Source organism: Myotis yumanensis, unplaced genomic scaffold (genome assembly GCF_028538775.1).
Source record: "Myotis yumanensis isolate MYYU_CA2020_CCGP unplaced genomic scaffold, mMyoYum1.0.hap1 SCAF_1, whole genome shotgun sequence".
Lineage (NCBI taxonomy): Eukaryota > Metazoa > Chordata > Mammalia > Chiroptera > Vespertilionidae > Myotis > Myotis yumanensis.
Genome location: NW_027223752.1, coordinates 212982698 through 213008391, shown reverse-complemented (window position 1 = coordinate 213008391; position 25694 = coordinate 212982698). Strand labels below are relative to the sequence as shown.

General features: G+C 38.2%; 1 pseudogene; it reads left to right on the top strand.

Moving 5' to 3' along the window:
- LOC138995733 (small ribosomal subunit protein eS8 pseudogene) overlaps positions 1 to 25169 on the top strand; it is a 50370-nt pseudogene extending 25201 nt beyond the window's left edge.
- The last annotated feature ends 525 nt before the right edge of the window (positions 25170 to 25694 follow it).

Below are 25694 nucleotides of genomic sequence, written 5' to 3'. Positions count from 1 at the left end.
ATGTGTCCCTTTCCCTTAGAACATCGAAAATAAATTACATCTCCTGAGAATCCTATTTATAATGATATCCAATAATATCAATTTTATCATATTTTTCAGTAACCCACTGCAAAACAGAAAACGCAATGAAAGAGAGTTCTTATTTACACTCAGTGAAGTAACTTATAACTGATGTAAATCTGTGTTGTACTGGTAGGTAGTTTTGCTGGCCATTCAATAAACATGTATTAATTGAGGAGCAGCTAATGAAAAAAATTGTTTTAAATATGCTAGGTTTTTATATGTAGTAAATTTTTAGGATCATAGAACTTATTTCACTGATTAATTGTATCCAAAAGTTTAGTTAAAGTAAGTAAATTTATATTTCAACACATTGGAGAACACAGTAAATTATAAACAGATATTCCCTTCTTATTTAAGAGTATATTAACTATTCTATTATAATCATCAATATGTAATATTTGGGATTTAAATGGAGAATAGAGTATTATATTTATTGTTTATAGCAAACTTTTCAATGTCTGACACAGAGCAGGAACTCAATAAATGTACTGGAACAACACGTGACGGAATGAGGAATGAGAACACAAGGATAATTACATGTGTGAAAATGTGTTCTTTGTTTCCATCATACTACCAAGTTAACATGAAATAGGCTTTAGTTGTGTTATAGATTTGGAAGTAGAAGGACCAATATTGATTGTGAAGAGATTATATGGATGTTTAAATATAAGCAAGTACCAATAGGAGAATTGATATATACAAAAAAATAATTATTCATAGGAGAGTTAGTTAATGAGGAGATTGGAAGTTACCTATGGTTCCACTGAATGATCAGAGTTTAAAATAAATTGAAAATAAACCAGACTTCTCGGTTGAAATAGTTCTGTTTTTCCTTATTTTAAAGCAGACCTAACTTCTTAGCCCTTTCTTAAGGGTTGGAAATCATAATATTCCTTTATCCTTTTTTGCAAATGAGATTTTAGAGTTTCAAAGAAGCAATACTTTTATTATAGTCTCTCAAAGCATTCTGTAGTTTTATATATATACTAGAGGCCCAATGCACAAAAATTTGTGTACTCGGGGGGGGTAGGGGAGTCCCCCAGCCCGGCCTGTGCCCTCTCACAGTCTGGGACCCCTTGGGAGATAATGACCTGCTGGCTTAGGCCTGCTCCTGGGTGGCAGAGGGCAGGTCCAATCCCAAAGTGCAGCCCCTGGTCAGGCTCAGAGCAGGGCTGATTGGGGAGTTGGGGCGCCGCCCCGTCATGCACAGAGCAGGACGGATCGGGAGGTTACGATGCCTCCCTCAGTCACGCTGAGGGTAGGGCCGATTGGGGGGTTGGGGCACCGCCCCCTGTCACACTCAAGGCAGGGTCGATGGGGAGGTTGCAGCGCCACCCCCTGTCACTCACAGAGCAGGGCCAATCAAGGGGTTGGGGCGCTGCCCCCTGTCACTCACAGAGCAGGGCCCATCAGGGGGGTTGGAGCTCCGTACCCTGTCACACCCAGAGCAGGGTCGATCAGGGGGTTGGGGACCTCCCCCCTGTCACGCACAGAGCAGGACCCATCAGGGGGTTGAGGAGCTCCCCCCTGTCATTCACAGAGCAGGGCCGATCAGGGGGTTGAGGAGCTCCCCCGTGTCACTCACAGAGTAGGGCCGATAGGGGAGTTGGGGCACCGCCCCCTGTCACACACAGAACAGGGCAGATCAGGAGGTTGGGGCACTGCACCCTGTCACACTCAGGGCAGGGCCAATGGAGAGGTTATGGCTCTCCCCCGTCACACACAGAGCAAGGCCCATGGAGGGGGGTTGGGGCGCCACCCTCTATCACCCACAGAGCAGGGCCGATCAGGGGGTTGGGGCGTCGCCACTGTCACACTCAGGGCAGGGCCGATGGGGAGGTTATGGTTCTACCCCGTCACACACAGAGCAGGGCCCGTTGGGGGGGTTGGGGCACCGCCCTCTATCACCCACAGAGCAGAGCCGATCAGGGGGTTGGGGCGCTGCACCCTGTCACACACAGAGCCGCAGGGCGATCAGGGGATGGGGGAGCTCCCCCCATCAGGCACAGAGCAGGGCTGATCAGGGGGTTGGGGCACCTTCTCCTGTCAGGAACAGAGCAGGGCTGATCAGGGGGTTGTGGCCCCACCCCTGTCACACACAGAGCCACAGGGCAATCAGGGGGTTTGGGCACTGCCCCCTGTCACGCTGATCCCGGTGCTGGGAGGCCTCACTGCTCCTCTGATCCCAGTGCCCGGAGGCATATTACCCTTTTACTATATAGGATAGAGGCCTGGTGCACGGGTGGGGGCTGGCTGGTTTGCCCTGAAGGGTGTCTTGGATCAGGTTGGGGGTCCCCACTGAGGTGCCTGACCAGGCTGACTGAGGGGCTGAGGGCTGTTTTCCGGCTGGCGGGTGACTAAAAGCTCCCAACCACTCCTTTTTTTCTTTCTTTTTTTTTTATTCTGGGCCAGCTTTAGCTCTGAGGCCTCGCTGCTGAAAGCAGGTTTCTGGCCTTTACCTTCTGTATTTGATACAATGTTGCGGTCAGGCTGGCTGAAGGCCGGCTGATTGAAAGCCGGTTTCTGGGTTTTGTTTAGCTTCTATATTGGCAACATAGTTGCTTAGAGTTGCAGCTGAGAGGCTGGCAAGTGCAGGGAACGTTGGAGTCTGCAGTCACTGGAGCAAGCAAGCCTCCCTGCTCGCTTCAGTGCATGGCTGCTGGCCGCCATCTTGGTTGACAGTTAATTTGCATAAGGATATGCTGATTAGCCAATGGGAAGGGTAGCGGTCGTACGCTAATTACCATGTTTCTCTTTTATTAGTATAGATGATCTAGTTTGCATTTCCTCCATCAAGTGGATTATCTGGCATAACAGGTTTTGGGATTTTTTTTTTTTTTTTTGCCTGACCTCTATTGATTCAGAATCAGAAATCTAAACACTAATCCAAGTAAAATAAGTCTTGGTACAGTGGAAAACTAAGTCTGTGTGTATCTGATATTTTTTTCTTCATGTCTTTTACAAGATAATATAATTCTCCATGTTTTATAAGACTACTTTGCATCTACCAGGTGCAAATAAATGTTTAAGAATGAAGAGTTTATGTATCCAGAATATAGTTTACTTCATTATCCACTGTTTCATTAAATAAAATTTATGAGGCATCTAATATGTGCCAAATTTGCAGTAGGTGCTAGAGACTCTTTGTTAAACAGAGCACAAAAGCGACCTGTTAGTTTATACTTCAGTTGGTAAAAGCAGGATATAGACAAATACAAGATTAACAAATAAGACAATTTTAGCTGATGAAAAATTTGTGAAGGCAACAAATGTGGAAAATGTACAAGAAAATAATCAGGGCTTGTACTCTGTATCTGTGTTTTCATTTAACAAATTAGAAATAACTTTACTATTCTTATTCTATAGAGAAGGAAAATAATTGTAATGGGATAAATCATAAGAGTTCATCGAAATTGCTTACAATTGAATTTATTGAAACTGGCATACCCTAAATGGTTTGCATTACGAAATGTAATTTGGTGGTGCTCTTTGAATATTGCTTGATATTAATAAATAATAATTCACTTTGCATTATAAATATTAAAAAAGAAGCTAGTGACTTCTCCATGCAGAGTGAGGTCAATAATATTACATGGGTTGCATCAGCAATGTTAGTTCAATCAACAAGAAGCTTTTAAATTTTGTATGCTTTACTCTTCTATTGATATACCAATAGAGGCAACTCACCATTTTAAATCATGAAGTGTGGATTAAAGTACTAGCAACTTGACATCATCCTCTAGATATTCATAATATAGAACTAGCTAATAGCTGTCCAAGATTATGCTGTCTGAAAAATATCGCTGAAAATATTAAATTCTAACTAAAGTTTCAAAAATATGGCAGCAGGATTCATCAATTTCAAGAGAAGGAATTGGTTATATGGTAAGTAAAATTCAAAATACCCAATAGATTTTTTTAAGTATCTTTTTTTAAAGATGAGTTTCATACATAAAGTAAGTTGCTAGATTATCTGGCATCTCATTCTCCATGGACATCTTAGCACTCTGACGGCTCCAAACAGGGCAAAGACAAAATTGGGATTTATTTCTAAAGGATTTGTGCAGAACTCACCTTAGTAAAAAATCATTTCTATTCAACTACTTCCAAATCACACACATTATGGGGATCAGCTCTTACAATATAAACTATAAATCAGAGATGGGGCTCTGACCACATTATAACTATAGAAATAACTAAATCCATGTCTTGGGATCATCCTCTTCTTTCTTATGGAATTCAAGATTACCTTGGATGTTTTCCTCTGGTTCAATTTATAGACACTGAATATATTTAGAAGAGAATATGATATAACTAACGGTATTGGAAATGGCGAGAAAGAGGAAGAGAGAGGTAGAGGTAGAGGGAGAAGTAGAGGGAGAGGTAAAGGGAGAAGTAGAGACAGGAGAGAGAGAGAGAGAAAAGAGAGAGAGAAAGAGAGAGAGAGAGAAAAAAAAAAACAAAGCTCTGTTATTCTCAAGATTATTTTAGAATCCATTCCAATCTAGCTTTTCTGTGTCTCTGATCAAGATTTTCTTGGACAATATAGGAATTTCCCTAGTTGGGAACTGTGTCTAAGGGGCCAGTGTTGTTTTAAGTTATTAAGACTGTAATTTAAACTTTGAAAAAAAAATTGTTTCATGTTAAAACTTGAATTTATCTTTGTGTCAGTTCCCTTTGGACAGTGACAGATAAATCAATCATTAGAACCTTGCGAGTTAGGCAAGAACTTAATGTGGGGAAGCAACTGAAAGGAAGAATTTATGGGTCAGACATTTAAGTGTTGTATTCAGTAAGGTAGAATTACTGTCTTTTGTAACAGATTTATATTCCTGCAAAGGCTTCACTTAGATTAATGTGTGTGTGTGTGTGTGTTTTCCTAAGGAAACATTTAGACTATCCAATGGCTTATTTAGGCAAAGTTGGGCATGTTTTTGTTCAGAGAGTTGTCCCTGGGGGATCTGGCATGCAGACCCTTAAAGCTGCAGGACCTCCAGACCTGCTATATGCTCTTCACCTTCTACCATAAGAGAGTTGATGAGAACAACCTGGACTAGGGATGCAGAACACAACCTGACTCAGCGTGATGATGCACTAGGCCCAGAGGACACTGCTGCTATTATTTTTGACTGACTTTCTTAGATCATGGGAAAATGTACTATGTTGAAATATTACTGTTAACTTTTGCAAAATCATACCTGTGCTGCTATGCACAGCTGTGTAAGCTGTACACTGCAAAAAAAAATACAAAACAAAACAAAAGACAAACAAACAAACAAAAAAACCTGTCTGGGCACAGCACTGGCTCCCAACTGAGGAAGAGGCATGCTTGTCTTCATTGTTTGTTTGGTTTTATTTGTCACTGAGCTGTGTTCCCTGTGGATGTGGTTCTTAGAGGGGCACCATTTTTTATTTGCCTGAACGAGACACCTTTTTCAAGTTCAAACTTGGGCTCTGGATATACTTATAGAAGCCCTGACTGCAGTCTTGTGGATGGGAGACTTTAAAAGGTTAGATTTATCCACTGCGAATTATCTGGGAAATTATCCAGGAATCTAAGATTCGGGAGACCAAGTTTCACCTAAAGTGAGGAACTTCATTTGTAAACTTTGGAGTCAGTTTTTTCTGGATTCTGTAACATGGCAATGTATAGATGTCCCCCAATGCCACATGGTTGTGACATAGGAGCAAGGCGGGGATCGATGAAAGCAGAAATTCTGCAGCAGCTATAAGCTATAATGACTTCCCTCCTGAATTCTAAACCTTTAGAAAAGTCTTGACAACTGTGATGACTGAAATTGACTGTGAGGAATTAAGGAGACTGCCTATTCCTTGCCAGAGATGTAGTTAAAAGAATAGAGCAGTATTCTCTTCCCCTATTCTAAATAGCAAGGACATATTTACTTATGGGAAGGGCACCATTTGGATTAAGCGCAGAGGCCTGGTAGGGCACGGAAGGTTGTTTTTCTTCTTAAATAATATAAACATATTTAGGCCAGGTGATTGCTCTCAAAGTTATATTTTAGAAAATAGTATGAAAAACTGTTCATAATAGCTTTGGATAAAAGTTTTTCTAAAATTAATGTTTACTAGCTGAAATTAGGTTTTACAACTTTTTTTTTTCTATGAAAGTATTCAATTCCTTTTTTGGGAGGAGGAATTGTGGTATATACTCAAATGATACAAATGCTTTTTTCTCTTTTGAGGTGTAACTGGGAAAGGATCACCGAGAAAATATGTGATAATCTCAAAAGAAGAGTCAGAAGTTTTAGATACAAACACATAACTGAATTTGACAAATAATCAAGTAGAAGGCATTTGGATGATGGCTTTTATAAACACTTTGTATATGTAAAAAGTCATGTGGCCATAAAAAGAAGTTGTAATAATTTCCTGTAGGGGCTCTGGTTTTTGTCTGCCCTTTATTTAAATTTTTATTCTCCTAGTTTTATTAATAAACCTTGTTCTGAATAGCATAAGGAATACAGTAAAATAATAGTGTAATAACTATGTATCCTGCCAGGTGAATACTTAAAATATTGGGGGATCACTTTGGAAAGTATATGATTATCTAACCATTATGCTGTGTCCCTGAAATTAATACAAAATAGTGTTGTCAACTGTAATTTAAAAATAAAATTTAAAAAACACACACCTTGTTCTCCTGAACACAAAAATGAATTTCTAACTCTGTCAAGCTAATCACAACCAACCTTTTTTCCAGGGTGATTGGTTCAGAGAAGCGTATAAACTCAAGCAGGGACCTCTCAGAGGCCTGGTATGATGTTACATTATGGTCCCAGGGAAAAATGCTGGCTGTCTTTCCAAGGGATTACTATCCTGGAATCTTGTAGGAAAAGATGAGCGTGACTCTTATCACTACCACATTGAAGAAGCTTAACTCCAGTCAGAGAAACTACTAGTAAGATCTGCACACTGAGGAAGCTAAGAGATGGTTGGGGAGATAGGAAGCATGCAGTACCCTGTAGGCGGCCTATGCTCAAGAAACATTGAAGCCAGTCTCCTCCTCCTCTGGTGTGGTAAAGCAAATCCCTTTGTTTGAGTGGAAACTCTAGCTGCTCATTAAATAAGAGAAAGCTGTGAAACTGGATAAATCTAAGCTCTAAGGTCTAGACTGTTTTTCTCTAAATCATTGTGTCTTTAGAGACAGTTATTCCTTCTGAACCTACCATAGATGCTATTAACGATATATGATAAAATAATTTTATAACTTATTTTTTTGTTATAACAATCTCCATTTTGTCTGGCCTTCATTTTTACATTAAATGCAAAACTTTGACTTGGAGATAAGGTGTTAGAGAAACCATTTGCTGTTTCTGTAGCTCTCTTTTCCAGGCAGATAAATCAATGAAGTAGGGTTCCTTGCATGAATGTTGAGTAACTGTCTGTGACTGTCAAGAATGTAATACAGATATACAACTCACTCATTCCCTCAATGACTATTTTTATTGAGATATAATTGACATAAATCCTTGTGTAAGTTTAAGGTGCAAACCATGTTCATTTGAAACACTGATATATTGAAATTTTGGTAGTATTTCCACTGAATCTATGGATGGCTTAAGGTACTATTGACAAGTTAACAATGTAAATTCTTACAACACACACACACACACACACACACGAGATATCTTTCCAATTGTGTTTTTTTTAATTTGTCTTATGAAAGTTTTACAGTTTACATTGTATATATCTTTCACTTATCTGATTAAATCTATTACTAAACATTTTATTTTTTTATGTTGTGAATGAGATTGTTGTTGTTGTTTTCATTTCTTTTTCACATATTTCATTGTTAGTATACCACTGATTTGTTGATCGGTTCCAACATTTTTCAGTTGAGTCTTATGCCATCATACTTCTGACTATTTTTTAGTAGTCCTCAATAACTACTTTTTAAATAACTACTTTGAGTCAGCTCCTTTCTAGTGATGCAAATCCAGCAATGAAAAATAGAGATAGATCTTTTGTGAGACTTACTTTCCAATGGCATTTTTATAATTAAAACTAACAAATAAGTAGAAAATTTCAAATTTAGTGCAAAAAAAAAAGAAAAAGAAAGCTAACAAGATAATAGATTTTGACTGGGATGGCTATGTAATAAAAGTGCCAATTTAGGTAGATTGTTCAGGAAAAATTCTTCTACAGAAGGGACATTTGCTATGAGACCTGAATGATATAAGAAATCAATCATGTGATAATCTTTGGAAGAAGGATAGAGAAGAAAGATCCAGGAGTTTAAATAACAAAGAATACTAGATTTGGGTTGACTTCATAGTAATTATTAAGGGAATTACTCATGCTGATTCTTGGTACCCTAATTTTGAATATTCTGATAAAATACATCTGAAAACATGAAAATCATTTATACAAAATTTCCACTGTACTAATTTTTTGATGGATCTGCAAAAATCATACTGAGGGGGCATTCAAAGATGGGCCTCCTTTCTCATATAATTAAGACCAACTGGGTAATTAGGGGGAAAATATGGAAGGATGAAAAAAACAGTACCACCTTCATATTACCTCTATTAAATATAAATAATTAGAATCAATCATCAATGGAGCTGACTCCTTAGTTTATTCCAAAATAAATACTGCAGTCCTACAACTTTTCACATGTACCTAAGCACATAAAATATTTAGAAAATTTTATCTCAGCAAATTTGGAAGATATAGTCAATCTTAACTACCTTTTCTTACAAAGATTTAGAGGACTTTTGAGAGATAGAAAAAGAAAGCTCTAACCATCATTCAGATCAAGCCAGGACCATTAACATGCCTGTCACCCTAATGATAAAAGCAAACTGCTTTTGTAGTTGAGAAGCTATCGGTAAGCAATTGGACAGTATATTTAGAGACTTGATATGTCAAAAGTCTAAAACATTCCCAGAGAATATATAAACTCCTGTTCCATTAATGGAACCAAGCACACTTACCTTAAATCATTTCTGATGAATTTAAATGTTAACTTATAAAGCAAACCCAGCAATATAAACGTTATCAAGATCTTCTTGTGAAAGTATCTTACTTGGTTTATTTATTTAGATTGATATGAATAGTATTTCCATTTCATACTCTTCCCAATTTACACTTAATCCTGTTACATATACAGATATAACTAAAAGTTATAACATGGACTGGGTACCTGGAGGATTTAATATATTTCAGTGAGCCAGGCAGTAAGTGCTCAAATGCAGATGAGGCAAGGGTTGCATGGTGCAGAGAGAAAATCATCACACATGAAGCTGAAAGTTAGTTCTACTCTGACACTTTCAATAACCAATTGAAGTCCCAAGTGGAACATGTGTTTTGTGCCTGGTGAGTGTGATGATATCAAAAGTATAAGGTCTGTTCTGGTAAGAGGGATCAGTTGTTGCTGAAGGTGAGCACGTAAACTGCCTGCACTTTTGTCTGAAGAGGATGCCTTCGGAGTAAATTCCAAAGCCAACATCTATGAACCACTTGTCTAGGTTCTCTGTCCTAGGAACTCAATCTCAGGCCCTCGCCATACAAATGCTACACTTGAAGAAGGCCACTCTACAAATGAACTTCAACCTTGAAAGGCAGTGGCTTCGGGGGAAAATATGAAATTCTGAATTAAAATGACCTGGGTTCGTGTCCTGGGTAGGATCAGCTCCAGGTGCATGTGGCCTTCACACAGGGACCCAGACCTGGGAGCGAATGCGCTATAGTAGCTGTCTTGAAATTCTTAATAGTATTATCTTTAATTTGTGTTTTGTAAGTGAAGCTTATGGAACAATGGAGGATGTATGCATTAGGGACTTACAGCCTGGGATGACACATGCCCTGCCTCCCACCTCTCCCACCTTCTTGCATCCCCTAGCTAGGTTCTCTGCCACCTGCACCCACTCCGCAACTGCTACCAGCCTCTGCCCTTGGGGGAAAGGGTGGGGAGTGGGAGAGTGAATCCGGGCATACCCCCCACTCACAGTTGGGGCGGGACTCCAAGCACCCTCAAGAGTCTCCTGCATTTGTCCCAAGATTTCCCCCATTCCTGTGCTGAAAGGACACTGAAATCAAAAACACCATGACAGCTAGAGAGACAGACTGTGGAACAAAGGAAATATCCTCTTTCCTGATTTTTTGAACAAGGGGCCTTGCATTTGCATTTTCCACTGAGTCCCTCAAATTACATAGCTGTCCCTGATACCATGTCCTACCACTTTACTGGCTGCGTGATCTTTGGTAGGTAATTTATTACTTGAAGTTTGTTCATTTATCTGTAAACTGTGGGTTATGTTTGCTGTTACTCAATGGTGTCAACTAAAAATGCCATTATCTTGACAGGAAACAAGTAGCAGGGGGAAGTGACGAGTTGCCTTTGAGTTGATTCATTCACAGTTACTTGTACTTCTAAATCACTTTAAGCAGACAAATCTATAGATTACATAAATCTATAGATCGTTCACTAGAACAACCAGTTCTAGAAGTCTCAGTGTCAAATCAGCAGGAAGATATGTTTCTCAAAGGCCAGGTTAGCACTTTGCATAGAATTAACTTTATAAATTTTAACTAGGTTCAGAATCAATAGTCTTTTTAGTTCCACTGTTAAACTGTAAAGCAGATTAAATGAGATTATGTTGTCTGGTTTAGAAAACTGATTGTCGCTTTTAACGTTATAAAGCCATTATTATATTTTCATAGGAAAATGAATTTTGCATTTCAAGACACTCAAACATACAAAAATGAACTTTGATATCTAGCCTATTTTTATGCTGGAGTTGGACTGATAGTAATTCATTTTGAGGAGATTTCAGTATGACAGTTATGGATGCACAAATTAAATAGTCACACCCTAACTGGTTTGGCTCAATGGATAGAGTGTCAGCCTGTTGAGTGAAGGGTCCCAGGTTCAATTCAGGTCAAAGGGCATGTACCTCCAATATGGGGTAGAGGCAGCTGATTGATGTTTCTCTCTCATCAATGTTTGTAACTCTCGATCCCTCTCCCTTCCTCTCTGTAAAAAAATCAATAAAAAAATTAAACAGTCACCTTCTTCACCCCTCTAGCTCTCCTCTGCCCTATATTTCTAATTAAAAATTCACATGCTAGAAGGAGAATCTGATCTAAGATATCTTGAAGTCATATCTTCTCTCCTTCCCTTTCAGCCATTTGTTCCTGCGTGCATTTCCTCACCATTCCATATCTTTGCCAGTTAAATTTTAAATGCACCAATGCCCATGTCAATTTCTAAATTAATGATGAAAAGAGGAATAAACATTCATATGAAAATATTCTATAATGGCTAGCAGTTTTCTAGCCTTTCGTGTCACTGAGAAATACAGTACTGTAAATCTTTAATACTCAAGAAATATTTATCCCAGGAAACAGAAAGATTATCCTCTTGGGTAGAGTCGAAAGTAAGTTATGTCTTGGAATCATGTTTCTAAAGTTTAATTTCACCGTGAAGCCAGTTATTAGGAGCATATCTTTCCTGCAAGTGGAATTTAAAATTTATAAGCATGCCAGATAGTTTGGACTTTATGGCACGGCAGCAACAAATACATAATTTAGTATTTGGGCTTATTCTCGTTGCCCTACACATCAAATACCCTCACTCCCAGCCTGTATATTAGACTGACAAGTGGTGTTTAATGCAGGTCTGAGGACCCCCTTCCACTGTCTTACCACACGGGCTGTAACAGATATGTCAAGCACATTGGGAAAATTCAAACAATATAACTGGGTAAGAATATTATAAATGGATTGTTTTACAATTTTCTAAAGATGATATGATTTTAAAAGGGAAAGAAATAAACGCTCAGTTCTTCTCTCTGACTAATATCACATCAAGTTAAAATAATCAGATTATATACAGCAAGACCTTTTTTCAAAACTTTAAAGGAATATCAGGTTAACAGGAAGGAGACTTGAAAACTACTTAGTTATAAAAAGAGGATCTAAGGCTCTTTGAGGCTTTGACTCCAAGAAAATGAGGTGAGAAGGTGTGCATATTTGGGCTGGAAACAGACGTCACGTCCCAAATGGGGCTCCATGCTTAAATCCATGAAGCACTCATCTGATCTGTTCCGTCTTTTTATGAAATTTTCTCTAGTTGCCGGAGTCCATTCATTGTCTTCACTCGCTGAGTTCAGACAGAGACCCCCCGAAAAGCTAGTAGCCATTGAAAGTCCTAGCAAAGGTCAGGGCTGTGCACCACCCAGTTAATCTAGGAACCACTCAGTTAATTTAGGCAATAATAGTTGAAGCATCCCCCACCTTAGTTCCCTTAATTCCTTAGATACTTATGTAGATCCTTGTTGATTATTGTTCATCAGATACTCCCGGAAATCTATTGATGAGTTAATCAGATACTTTTGTCTACTCCTGGAAATTGTCTGCTGATCTGTGTGTCATTGAAACTTCCTTACCCTAAGGGCTACTCCAGATCAATAAAAGATTGGAGCAGCCTGAGCATGGGAGGAAGTCCTTCGGGACTTGCCCGCCTGGTCCCCCAATATTGCAAAATTATCTCGTGTCTTTTTCTCTCATTTGCTGTGTGGCTCCTCTTTCAGATACCGAACCCTACTCCACGCAGAACGTGGAGGGAGTGTTACTCAACATCTAGTCACATATTTTCATGTTCAAAACTCACTGTAAATCTTATATTTAAAATGACATACTCCCATCATTCAATATCCAGATCACCAAGGCTCTAATTTTTCTATGCTTCTCCAAACATTGTAACATTAATCATGACATATTTTTTATAGATTTGTTAAATTTCCCTTGATTCTACTCTCTTTTCCTCCCCCAAAAGATTACATTTTTCATACAGTTCTCTTTTTTTCTATTTAGTTTTCTACCATTGGAAAAAAATGTAATGCTTTCTTTAATTTAGCCATATTTGTACTGTACTTCTTAAAATGAGTTCACAGAAATGCTTGTCCTTTTTTTTTTTTAGATATATTTTATTGGTTTTTTACAGAGAGGAAGGGAGAGAGATAGAGAGTTAGAAACATCGATGAGAGAGAAACATCGATCAGCTGCCTCCTGCACACCCCCTATTGGGGATATGCCCGCAACCAAGGTACATGCCCCTGACCGGAATCGAACCCGGGACCCTTCAGTCCTCAGGCCGACGCTCTGTCCACTGAGCCAAACCGGTTTCGGCAATGCTTGTCCTTAATGTATAAATGTGCATATGGCATGACATAAAATTATATTTTGGATATATGCATTAAAATACATGTGCACAGATAAACACTGCTATTCTATTTCAACCCTTGTAAAATTAATACAATTCTGTATGATTATAAGGACATTTTACTAGATAGAAAGTTATATAAACTTATTTATATCAATGAATGTCCTAGAACTAAGATGACCCTCTAAACTTGTTATAAAGTTACTTAAGTTTAGAGCATTCAAAATATATTAACCTTAAATAACATCTATAATAATAACAGCATAATATGCTAATTAGACCGAGCCCCTTGCAAGAATTTTGTGCATTGGGCTTCTAGTATTGAATGAATTTGCATGTCTATTTATTTATTTTCAATTTGGTTTAAGAAATGTGATCACTAACCTATTTTCATTGTTCAGTTCAGTATTAAATATTCATCAATTCTGTTTGTACTGGGATCATACACTGAAAGCAAAACACATGGATCCTGTCTTCTATCATTTTATGAAGCAAATTGTATATATTATATATCATATTTTAGAAGGATAAATCATACGCCCCTGAAATGTAGATACAAGAAAATATCATGACAAAATCTCAAGTTACAAATAAAATTAACAAATATCTTGGAGTAAACTTCACAGAAAAAAAAGTAATTTTGGTGAATATTGCCAATGTTGTTCTGTTGTTTTGTGAAAAAATTTCACCTCAGATATTGGTGATAGTGTGCAGGTCAGGAAATAATTCTTATAGGGATTCTAAGTGTGCTTAGGAAAAGAGAATAGGAATTGAGAGCTATTCAAATAGCTCCTATTATAGAAGGAAAATATAGAAGCCAGCATTTAGCAGTTATCAAAAATAATAAATAATATTGTATACACTTTCTCTACCAAGTCATTATTCTAATTGATACATATCTATAATCATATCCACATATCTATCTATCTATATATATCTATCTATCTACTTACCTAGTCATTTAAGTCTCACAGCCATTCTAAGAAGGTGCTCAATTTGTTGCCATTTAATAGTTGAGGATAATAAAGCACAAAAAGGGTAACATGCCCAAATTTCTCTCCCATTAAATGGAAAGCTAGATTAGATTCATGATTCCAAATGAGAATGCGGATTTTGAACAATTGTTATTTCAAATATGATTAGCCCCTCAAGTACATTATACACATACAGGGTAGTATCTGAAAGCCTGTTAATTGATTTGATAGGGTGTTTATGATTTTCTACCTTTCTTGTGGGATATGTTTTGTACCTATAGATTAATGGTCACTTATATGAAATAACTGACCATGTAGTTAGGCTATCACTCAAATTATCTAACAAGAAAGTTTCTATTTCCTGTTTCTCCATAGCTATGACCATCTGTTTCTTGTATGAAATGTCGCATAATTAGATGTTATCTGTTTCTTGTATGAAATGTTGCATAATTAGATGTTTGAAATTTCTGCTGCAAGAAGAGTAAGCATATATTAGGCAGGAAAGTGTTGATTGCAAGTAAGAGAAACTGAACTCAACTGAGCTTAGGGAATGAAGAGAATTTATTGCTTTACAGAGACAATGAAAACGAGGGGCCAACCAGTTTTGGTCTCTACATAGTGGGGAACATGGACACAGACATTTTGAGAACCTCATTTACTATCGTTTCTGCCACAAAATGCTGATTTCTTTACCTAGTTCCCAGGTTCACAATCCCAGAGAAGAACCGTGATTGGTTCTTGATAGCCATACACCTAGCCCCCAGACAACTGTGGCCAGAATGGACTGTGTATTTGTTTCTTCTGGAGAAGCTAGGAAAGAAAGAAGAGTGTCCCTCAAATGAAGGTAGAGGGGGGAGGACAAGGAAAAGGAGATAATATTGGTCAGACAGAAACTAATTGTATGCAATAAAAATAATTAATGCACTACAAAACCATTAATGAAAGGAAGCTAGATGAACATATTTGTTGCTTGTTTACAAAGCACAGGACAGTGAATGTTTATACTAATCAAGATGATAAATCACTACTTTTATGGACTATTAACAACAATTTAGATATATCCTTTTTAAAATTCTAGTTGATAGATTGGACAGTCTAATTGTTAATAACTTTGTTCTGCATTTGCATAATATAAGTAGTCCTGATAATTATGAAGATTCGTGTTGCATGACAAAAATCAGTGGTGGGTACAATAGTGGTAGGATAATGATTTCACTACATGTCACAGAAACAGCCTTCTCCATTGAATGGTAGGTAAAGTTTGCCTTCTTTCTACACATATATAGATATGCATCTCTGCATGTTTTATGTATGTCCAGTTAAGTTATGGATTTCCTAGGACTATCACATTTTTGCCCCAGTTTTCATTTTCTTTACATGCAATTGGTTAAAGATAACATAAAATGTTTAACTGAAAATATAATTTAAATAAATTTGTGAATCAAATTCTAAGCATCTAGCTTTTTTCCCCTAATACTACATGTGATTTCTTATATGCATATTCTGGAAAATATATCTCTACTAGAGGCCTGGTGCATAAAATTTGTGCACTTGGGGCGGGCCGGCGGTGTCCCTCAGCCAGGCCTGCACCCTCTCGCAGTCCGGGACCCCTTGGGGGATGTCTGACTGATGGCTTAGGCCTGCTCCTTTGCGCTGCCATGAAGGCAGGAGAGGCTCCTGCCACCGCCGCTGCGCTTGCCAGCTGTGAGCCCGGCTTCTGGCTGAGCAGCGCTCCCCCTGTGGGATCACACTGACCGCCAGGGGGCAGCTCCCGCGTTGAGCGGGATTGGTCTGAAATCAGCTCTCTGACATTCCTTGAAGGTCCCGGATTGCGAGAGGGCAGAGGCCAGGCCGAGAGACCCTACCAGTGACCATCGGGATCAGGGAGGGACATGGGAGGTTGGCCAGCCGAGGAGGAACCACAGGAGGGCTCTAGGGCATGTTCAGTCTGTCTCGCTCAGTCCCGATCTGCCAGATGCCAGCAACAAGCTAATCTACCGGTTGGAGCATCTGCCCCCTGATAGTCAGTGAATGTCATAGGGAGCAGTTGAGTGGCCTTAGCATATCATTAGCATATTATGCTTTGATTTGTTGAATGGATGGCCAGACAATGGGACACTTAGCATATTAGGCTTTTATTACATAGGATATTTGTTGCTCAAGTCCAAGGTATTTCTCTAATTATGAATTTTAAAGAGACATTATTTTACTTACTTATTGGTGTTTTTTTTTTTATTTGTTTGTTTAGAGACTTCTAATATATCCCAAATGACTTAATTGTTTAAGAGAGACCTTATAGATTTCTAGTGCTAGGAAGATAATAAACTGGCATAGGTTGCTAACTCTATTATTTAGGCTGACTTTGGAAAGAGTACCAAAGTAAATATGGCCCAGGACAAGAGACCAAAAGAGAGTGTTAGAAACATGTATTTGTTTTGTCTGAAGGTCAAAATATTGATAATTTCAAGAAACATTAAAGGTAATGTGAAGATGACTATTTGTCTTAGTAAGTGACAGATAACCACACAAAACATTTTAATTTGATTCTCTTATCTTTAAAACAGAAGAGAGATATTTTAATCTAACCAGTGGAAGAAAAGATAGTACTTAACAAGAGTTTTAAAAATATAGTAAATTGAAATGAAATAAGACAGAAGAAATATCCTATCTACTAAAGATGAAATATGCAAATTGACCTTCACTTTATGACAAAGATGGTGGCGCCCACAGCCAATAAGGAGGGGATATGCAAATTAATGTGACAAAGATGGCGGCGGCCAGCTGGAGCTAAGGCAGGAGGTGGCAGCCAGAGTGAAGGCCTGGGTCCTGGGTGCTGGAGGGAAACTGGTGCCAGCAGCCAGAGAAGGAAGGCCTATTCTTGAATGAATCTTTGTGCATTGGGACTCCAGTTTCAATATAATGTACTTGCAAATATATAAATGGATTAAATTCACTTATCAAAATATAGATTCTCAAATTAGAATAAAACATTAAAAACAATTCCAGCATTGTAGACTATAAATGACATATAAAATGATGAAGAAAAGATTAGTGGAACAGAAAAAGATATACTAGGTCATTTTGAATTACAAGAAAGAGCAAATAAAACTTTCACATACCATCATATAAAAATTAAGGCAAAGCATTATGCTAGTAAAAGAATATCAAACTTAATAAAATGTAGTGATCATCATGATATGTACATAATGATAGAGTTCCAAAAAAACATAGGGAGAAACAGATAAATCAACATTTGTATTTAGGTTTTTTAAGTACATTTCTCTCAGGAGATGAAAGCACCAGTGATTACTTGATCCCCTCTTCTCCCTTCTCCCTTTTCTCTTCCTCCTTTTTCTCATTTTATTATAGTTTTATGGCAGTTTAGTAAACCAGGCCTTCCTTCCTTCCCATAGTTCTACTTTTAGAGCTTCTACAATGAGCTTTGGAAATACTACTGACGTGCTCTACTCACCTCACTTAGCTCCACTTGAGATTTTTGCTGTTATCAGCTGTATCCTCTGTTTTTATCTACTTACCAACACTAAAAAAAGGACACACGTTTTTATATTTTATATTTTTCTAGAGAATGTCCAGTCTAAGAGTAAAGTGCCAGGCCTCAATGGCAGGAACAGTTTTGAGGATCATGGAGAGAAATGACTTAGATTAGACTCATTACCTTCAGTTCAAGTGTCTACACTTAAGAATACAGAAGAGAGTGCACACAGTCCCCCAATGCCTCTCCTTGTTCCTCAAGGATGCACACCAGTAGTTGGATGGTCTCAGTATGTGGCATGGAAGAAGAGATTGGCCAGGTCAGAAAAACCCAGAAATTTATTCTACGTTAAATTGAGGTGCTGGAGCATGTCAGCATTAAAAGGCTCATGCTGTTACCATAGGAGAAAATTCTTGTCCAATCAGTTACACATTTCTTTACTCTAATTCTTACTGGAACATTAGATCTATTTGCAGTTTCAGTGCTACAGCCTTGGCCATGGCCTGTGGTATGACAGAGAGCAATTTGAAAGAGAAGTATTATCACGTACACAGTCTCACTCAATGTCTCTTTTCTCAACCCCCTGCTGTTGTTTATCTTTTAACTTCCTTTCCCAACCCACTGGTAATCTTCTCATTTGTTATGCAGAGTAGTTTAGGCTGTGCCCTTATCTAGTATCTATCCCACCACTCATCAAAGAGCTCTTTGGAGCACACCATCATGAGAAAGGCACCTGGGACTACATACCAGTATAATAGATATATCCTGTCATTCAGGTGTTCAAGCAAAGCACTGAGAACCAATAGTGTGGATTTATGGAGAAGTCTCCTCTGACCTTCAAGAGTATATCTGTACCAGGGGGGTGAGGGCATGCTTGGGGGGGGGGGGGGTTGGGGGACAATGGGGATATCAGGACACATATGTAACACCTTAATCAATAAAGAAAAAAAGAATATATCTGTAAACCTGCAATGCTATAAGAACCTTGTGTCTTAAAAGCCTTCTGGGAATTGTACACCCCTAGGAGCTGGGAGTCAACCTTGGACCTGGGAGTCAACCTTGGACCTGGGAGTCAACCTGGGAATGCTGTTCATTCTCATTCAATTACCATGTAAAGATTAACAACCTTGTTGCACAAATAATGGAGTCCCATCCCAAGCCCATTTGCCTACTTCCCCATGCCTGCAATTCCTACATTCCCATGTAATCTTTGTCCTACCCAATATAAGCAGCTGGCTTATGGGGAGAAGCAGAGCAGATTTTTGTGGATGACCTGATGCTCTCCCATACTGCTGGCAGTATTGGAATAAATGCTCATATATGACTCAACCCTGTTTCTGCTTAATTGGCTCAAGTAGTGACAGGCAGCATGGACCCCTTGGTTACACTTGGTCACACTTCAAACATTCTAATTAGTGTATTGAAGCATTTAGTGGAAAACTATTTAGAAATTATAGAGGTTCAGCACCTTACAACATGTGAAAAAGTTAAGCCACAATTAGAATTTTGCATTTACATCTGTACTTAAAAGAATCATTACTCCTTTACTAATATTATGAACATTTTATGAACATAATTTATCTTCATTGCCCTTTTTTTTGGTCTGTTTCTGTTGATATATGGCACACTCCACATTGCTAGAAATAAGTTATTACAGAGAGCAATTTCTAATTATTTCCTCTGATGAAAGTTCAGACATGTCAAGAAACCTGATCTCACATGTTGCTGCCTGATGGAAGAAACTATGCTTTATAATTCATCTCTGCCATTTAAAAAATATATGACTTGGAGTTAACATTAATGTCTGTGGACTGTTTTAATAATTTTACTTCTTATTTGCTTCTGATTTATTGGTGGGTCAATTATCATATCCAACATAACTTAGAATAAATGAAACACCACTCTGATGAATAGGAGTATTATATGCTCGATTTAGTATAAGGGTGAACACAGTTAAGCATCTACGAGGAAATTTTATAATCAGATGCAAATCTAAATATTGGGTGTTTCACTCACACTTCTACTTAGAGCTTTCTGCAGAGAAAACTATTAATTTTCTGAGGCACTATTTTCCAACTATATACTCCCATGAACAAGGATTTAATGGAGAACTCACTTTTAATCATACTGAGAATTCTTAAAAATTAATTTTAAAGATTAATAACTCATTATAATCTGGCTAGAGCAGAAATACAACCATGAAGGAAAAAAGAGATTAATATAGTTTCTCCTAAATTGTTTACCGAAAGGTAGTTTGGGATATGAAATCACGTGAACTGAACTTAAACTTTTGATTCTGCCTCTCCTTAGTTGTATAACATTGAGAAGTTGCTTAGTTTATCACTGTTTTTTTCAGAGGTCTTTTGGAGAGAACAGCACCAAACCCAAAGTGATATTGTCACGAACAAGTTAAATAATGTTTGTGACTATTATTTATAAAGTGAAAAACACTATAGAAGTGATAGAAATTACTTTTAATGGTAATAAAAAGGTGCTAATTTTCTAGGTATCTGACAGCTCCTTGGCAGGAAGACATGATAGAATTAAACTGTCTAAAGAGAAACCAACTGTCCAAAGTCCTTTGAGCACTAATCTATACTATTATGAAAACTAGAGGCCCAGTGCACAAAATTTGTGCACGAGTACAGTTCCTAAGCCTGGCCTGCAATCAGAGCCATCTTCCCCAGCTGCCAGCAGCTGGCCCCTCCCCCCTGCCGCCACCCACCCCCAGTTCTTCTTTCGCCATCAGGTGATCAGGGCCTGTGGGCTGGGGGCAGATCCTGCACTGAGCATCTAACCTCTGGTGATCAGTGTGCATCATAGCAACCAGTCATTCCACTGTTTGGTCAATTTGCATATTACCCTTTTATTATATAGGATGATTCAGCCAATAGAAAGCAAATATTTTTTTTTTTTTCGCTTAAAGTATTACAAAGGGTATTACATAAGTGTCCTTTTTTCCCCCCCGCCCTTGACAAACCCCTACCCTCCCTTACCCCCCAGTGTCTTATGTCCATTAGTTATGCTTATATGCATGCATACAAGTCCTTCGGTTGATCTCTTACTCCCCTCCCTCCTGCCCCCCAACTCTCTCTGGCCTTCCCACTGCAGTTTGACAATCAGTTTGAGGCAGCTCTGCCTCTGTATCTATTATTGTTCAAAAGTTTGTAATGGTCTTTATTATCCATGAATGAGTGAGATCATGTGGTATTTTTCCTTCATTGACTGGCTTGTTTCACTTAGCATAATGCTCTCCAGTTCCATCCATGATGTTGCAAATGGTAGGAGTTCCTTCTTTTTAACAGCAGCATAGTATTCCATCGTGTAGATGTACCACAGTTTTCTAATCCATTCATCTACTGATGGGCACTTAGGCTGTTTCCAGATCTTAGCTATGGTGAATTGTGCTGCTATGAACATCTGGTTACATATATCCTTTCTGATAGGTGTTTCTGGTTTCTTGGGATATATTCCTAGACGTGGGATCACAGGGTCAAATGGGAGTTCCATTTCCAATTTTTCGAGGAACCTCCATACTGCCTTCCATAGTGGCTGCACCAGTCTGCATTCCCACCAGCAGTGCACAAGTGTTCCTTTTTCTCCACATCCTCTCCAGCACTTGTCGTTTGTTGATTTGTTGATGATGGCCATTCTGACAGGTGTGAGATGGTACCTCATTGTTGTTTTGATTTGCATCTCTCGGATGATTAGTGACTTTGAGCATGTTTTCATATGTCTCTTGGCTTTCTGAATGTCCTCTTTTGAAAGGTGTCTATTTAGATCCTTTGCCCATTTTTTGATTGGATTGTTTATCTTCTTTTTGTTAAGTTGTATGAGTTCCCTATAAATTTTGGAGATTAAGCCCTTATCAGATATGACGTTGGCAAATATGTTTTCCCAAGAGGTGGGTTTTCTTGTTGTTTTGTTGATGGTTTCTTTTGCTGTGCAGAAGCTTTTTATTTTGATGTAGTCCCATTTGTTCAGTTTCTCTTTAGTTTCAACTGCCCTAGGAGCTGTATCAGTGAAGAAATTGTTTTGGCATAAGTCTGAGATTTTGTAGCCTTTGTATTCTTCTAGAATCTTTATGGTTTCCTGTCGTACATTTAAGTCCTTTATCCATTTTGAGTTTATTCTTGTGTATGGTGTAAGTTGGTGGTCTAGTTTCATTTTCTTGCATATATCTGTCCAATTTTCCCAACACCATTTATTGAAGAGACTATCTTGGCTCCATTGTATGTTCATGCCTCCTTTGTCAAAAATTAATTGAGCATATTGGTTCGGGCTAATTTCTGGACTCTCTATTCTATTCCACTGGTCTATATGTCTGTTCTTGTGCCAGTACCAGGCAGTTTTGAGAACAGTGGCTTTGTAATACAGTTTGATATCTGGCATTGAGATCCCACCTACTTTGTTCTTTCTCAGGATCGCTGCAGCTATTCAGGGTCTTTTTTTATTCCAGATGAATTTTTGGAGAGTTCGTTCTAGATCTTTGAAGAAGGCCATTGGTATTTTAATGGGAAGTGCGTTGAATTTATAGATTGCTTTGGGTAGTATGGACATTTTAATGATGTTGATTCTACCAATCCAAGAACATGGTATGTTCTTCCATCTGTTTATGTCTTCCTCTATCTCTTTTTTCAACGTCCTGTAGTTTTCTGAGTAGAGGTCTTTAACCTCTTTAGTTAAGTTTATTCCTAGGTATCTTAATTTTTTTGGTGCGATGGTAAATGGGATTGTTTTTCTAATCTCTCTTTCTGAAAGTTCACTATTGGTGTATAGAAATGCCTCAGATTTCTTGGGGTTAATTTTGTATCCTGCTACATTGCCAAATTCATGTATTAAGTCTAGTAGCTTTTTGATGGAGTCTCTAGGGTTTTGTATGTATAATATCATGTCATCTGCAAATAAGGACAGTTTTACTTCCTCTTTTCCAATTTGGATGCCTTTTATTTCTTCTTCTTGCCTAATTGCAATGGCTAATACTTCCAGTACTATGTTGAACAGGAGTGGTGAGAGTGGGCATCCCTGTCTTGTTCCTGTTCTTAGGGGAAATGGTGTTAGTTTTTGTTCATTGAGTATGATGTTGGCTGTGGGCCTGTCATATATGGCTTTTATTATGTTGAGGTATGATCCTTCTATTCCCACCTTTCTGAGAGTTTTTATCAAAAATGGGTGTTGGATTTTGTCGAATGCTTTTTCTGCATCAATTGATATGACCATGTGGTTTTTTTCTTTCAATTTGTTTATGTGATGTATCACATTTATTGATTTACGGATGTTGTACCATCCTTGCATCTCTGGGATAAATCCTACTTGGTCATGGTGTATGATCCTTCTGATGTACTGCTGGATCCGATTTGCTAAGATTTTGTTGAGGATTTTGGCATCTATGTTCATGAGGGATATTGGCCTGTAATTCTCTTTCATTGTGATGTCTTTACCTGGTTTTGGTATTAGGGTGATGCTGGCTTCATAGAATGAGCTTGGAAGTGTTCCTTCCTCTTGAATTTTTTGTAGTAGTCTGAGGAGGGTAGGTTTTAGTTCTTCCTTGAATGTTTGGTAGAACTCCCCTGTGAAGCCGTCTGGCCCTGGGCTTTTGTTTGCTGGAAGCTTTCTGATGACTGCTTCAATTTCTTCCATAGTTATTGGCCTATTGAGGTTTTTAGATTCTTCCTGATTGAGTTTTGGAATGTTGTATTTTTCTAGGAATTTGTCCATTTCCTCCAGGTTGTCTAGTTTGTTGGAGTAGAGTTGCCCGTAGTATTGTTTAACAATCATTTGTATTTCTGTGGGGTCTGTTGTTATTTCGCCTCTATCATTTCTGATTTGGTTTATTTGGGACCTTTCTCTTTGCTTCTTGGTGAGCCTGGCGAGCGGTTTGTCAATCTTGTTTATCCTTTCAAAGAACCAGCTCTTGGTTTCATTGATTTTCTGTATTGTTTTTTTGGTCTCTATGTCATTGATTTCTGCTCTAATCTTTATTATCTCCTTCCTTCTGCTCACTCTGGGGTTTTCTTGTTGCTCTCTTTCTAATTCTTTGAGTTGTAGAGTTAGATGATTAACTACCATTTTTTCTTGTTTTTTGAGATAGGCCTGTAGAGCTATAAACTTCCCTCTCAGGACTGCTTTCATTGTGTCCCAGAGGTTTTGGATTGTTGTGTTTTCATTGTCATTAGTGTCCAGGATGTTTTTAATTTCTTCTTTGATGTCATCGGTAACCCAATCAATATTTAATAACATGCTATTCAGCTTCCAAGTGTTTGAGTATTTTGGGTTGTTTTTTTTGTAGTTTATTTCTAACATTATGCCATCGTGGTCTGAGAAGATGCTTTTTATGATCTCAATCTTCTTGAATTTGTGGAGACTTTGCTTGTGACCCAATATGTGGTCTATTTTTGAATATGTCCCATGAGCACCTGAGAGGAATGTATATTCCGCAGCTGTGGGGTGTAGTGTTCTGAAGATGTCAATTAAGTCCATCTGATCTAGTGAGTCATTTAGGATTGCTGTTTCTTTGCTGATTGTTTGTCTAGCGGATTTATCCAGTGATGTCAGTGGTGTATTAAAGTCCCCTACTATGATTGTGTTATTGTCGATATCTCCCCTGATATCTTCCAGAAGTTTTCTTATGTATGTGGGTGCTCCTGCATTGGGTGCATATATGTTTACCAGGGTTATATCTTCTTGTTGTATTGATCCCTTTAGTATTATGAAGTGGCCTTCCTTATCTCTGGTTATGGCCTTCACTTTGAGATATATTTTGTCAGATATAAGTATTGCTACCCCAGCTAGAAAGCAAGTATTAAGAAGTAAACCTTAAATAGGCATTTTCACTTTCCAGCCGGCACAAGTGCCACAAGACTGGTGACAAAAGAAAGCCCTACCATAAGAAGCGAAAATATGAGCTGGGATGCCCTGCTACCAACAGTAAGATTGGACGCCATCACATACACACAGTCCAAGTGCATGGAGGCAACAAGAAGTACCGAGCCTTGAGGCTGGATGTGGGCAACTTCTCCTGGGGCTCAGAGTATTATACGCGCAAAACAAAGATTATTGATGTTGTCTACATTGCATCCAACAATGAACTGATCCTCACCAAGACCCTAGTAAAGAACTGCATCTTGCTCGTTGACAGCACACTGTACCGACAGTGGTATGAGCCCCACTACACACTGCCCCTGGGCTGCAAGAAGGGGGCCAAGCTGACTCCTGAAGAGGAAGAGATTTTGAACAAAAAACGATCAAGGAAAATTCAGAAGAAATATGATGAAAGGAAAAAGAACACCAAAATCAGCAGACTTCTCAAGGGGTAGCTCCAACAGGAGAGCTTCTTGCATGCATTGCATCAAGACCAGGCCAGTGCGGCTGAGCAGATTGCTATGTGCTTGAGGGCAAGGAGCTAGAGTTCTATCTGAGGAAAATCAAGGCCTGGAAAGGCAAATAAATCCTCATCCCTCCTATCTTGGTATAATAAAGGTGTTTATTCTAAAAAAAAAAAAAAAAAAAAAAAGTAAACCTTAAATAAACAGCATGTGTCATAAATATAATGGAATTGTAATAGTAAATATTTAGTTATTATCAAGATGCCATCAAATTATGAACAACTCAAATGAATTCCATTCAAAAATATTAACCGAGCAAAGTCAAATGTACTGTGCTTAGTTCTGAGGACTAGAAACTTGAATAAATAAATCATCTTTATTTTGGTATTTGTGTAGTTACCAAACTCTAAGCATTATAAGAGTGACACAAAAACAAGTAAAAACAACATATTAATTTTAAAACACTGACTATGACAAAAGATTTTTCCGTTATTTACTTCACTTGATAACTGCAATGAAGACAAACATAGCATATGTTCAGCACAAAGAGGAAAGAGAAATAAAATAATATAAGGGATTCATTTGAAACAAAATTATTATAATTAAAGCTATGCTTTCTTTGTGAAACTGTTACCCTCGTTACAATT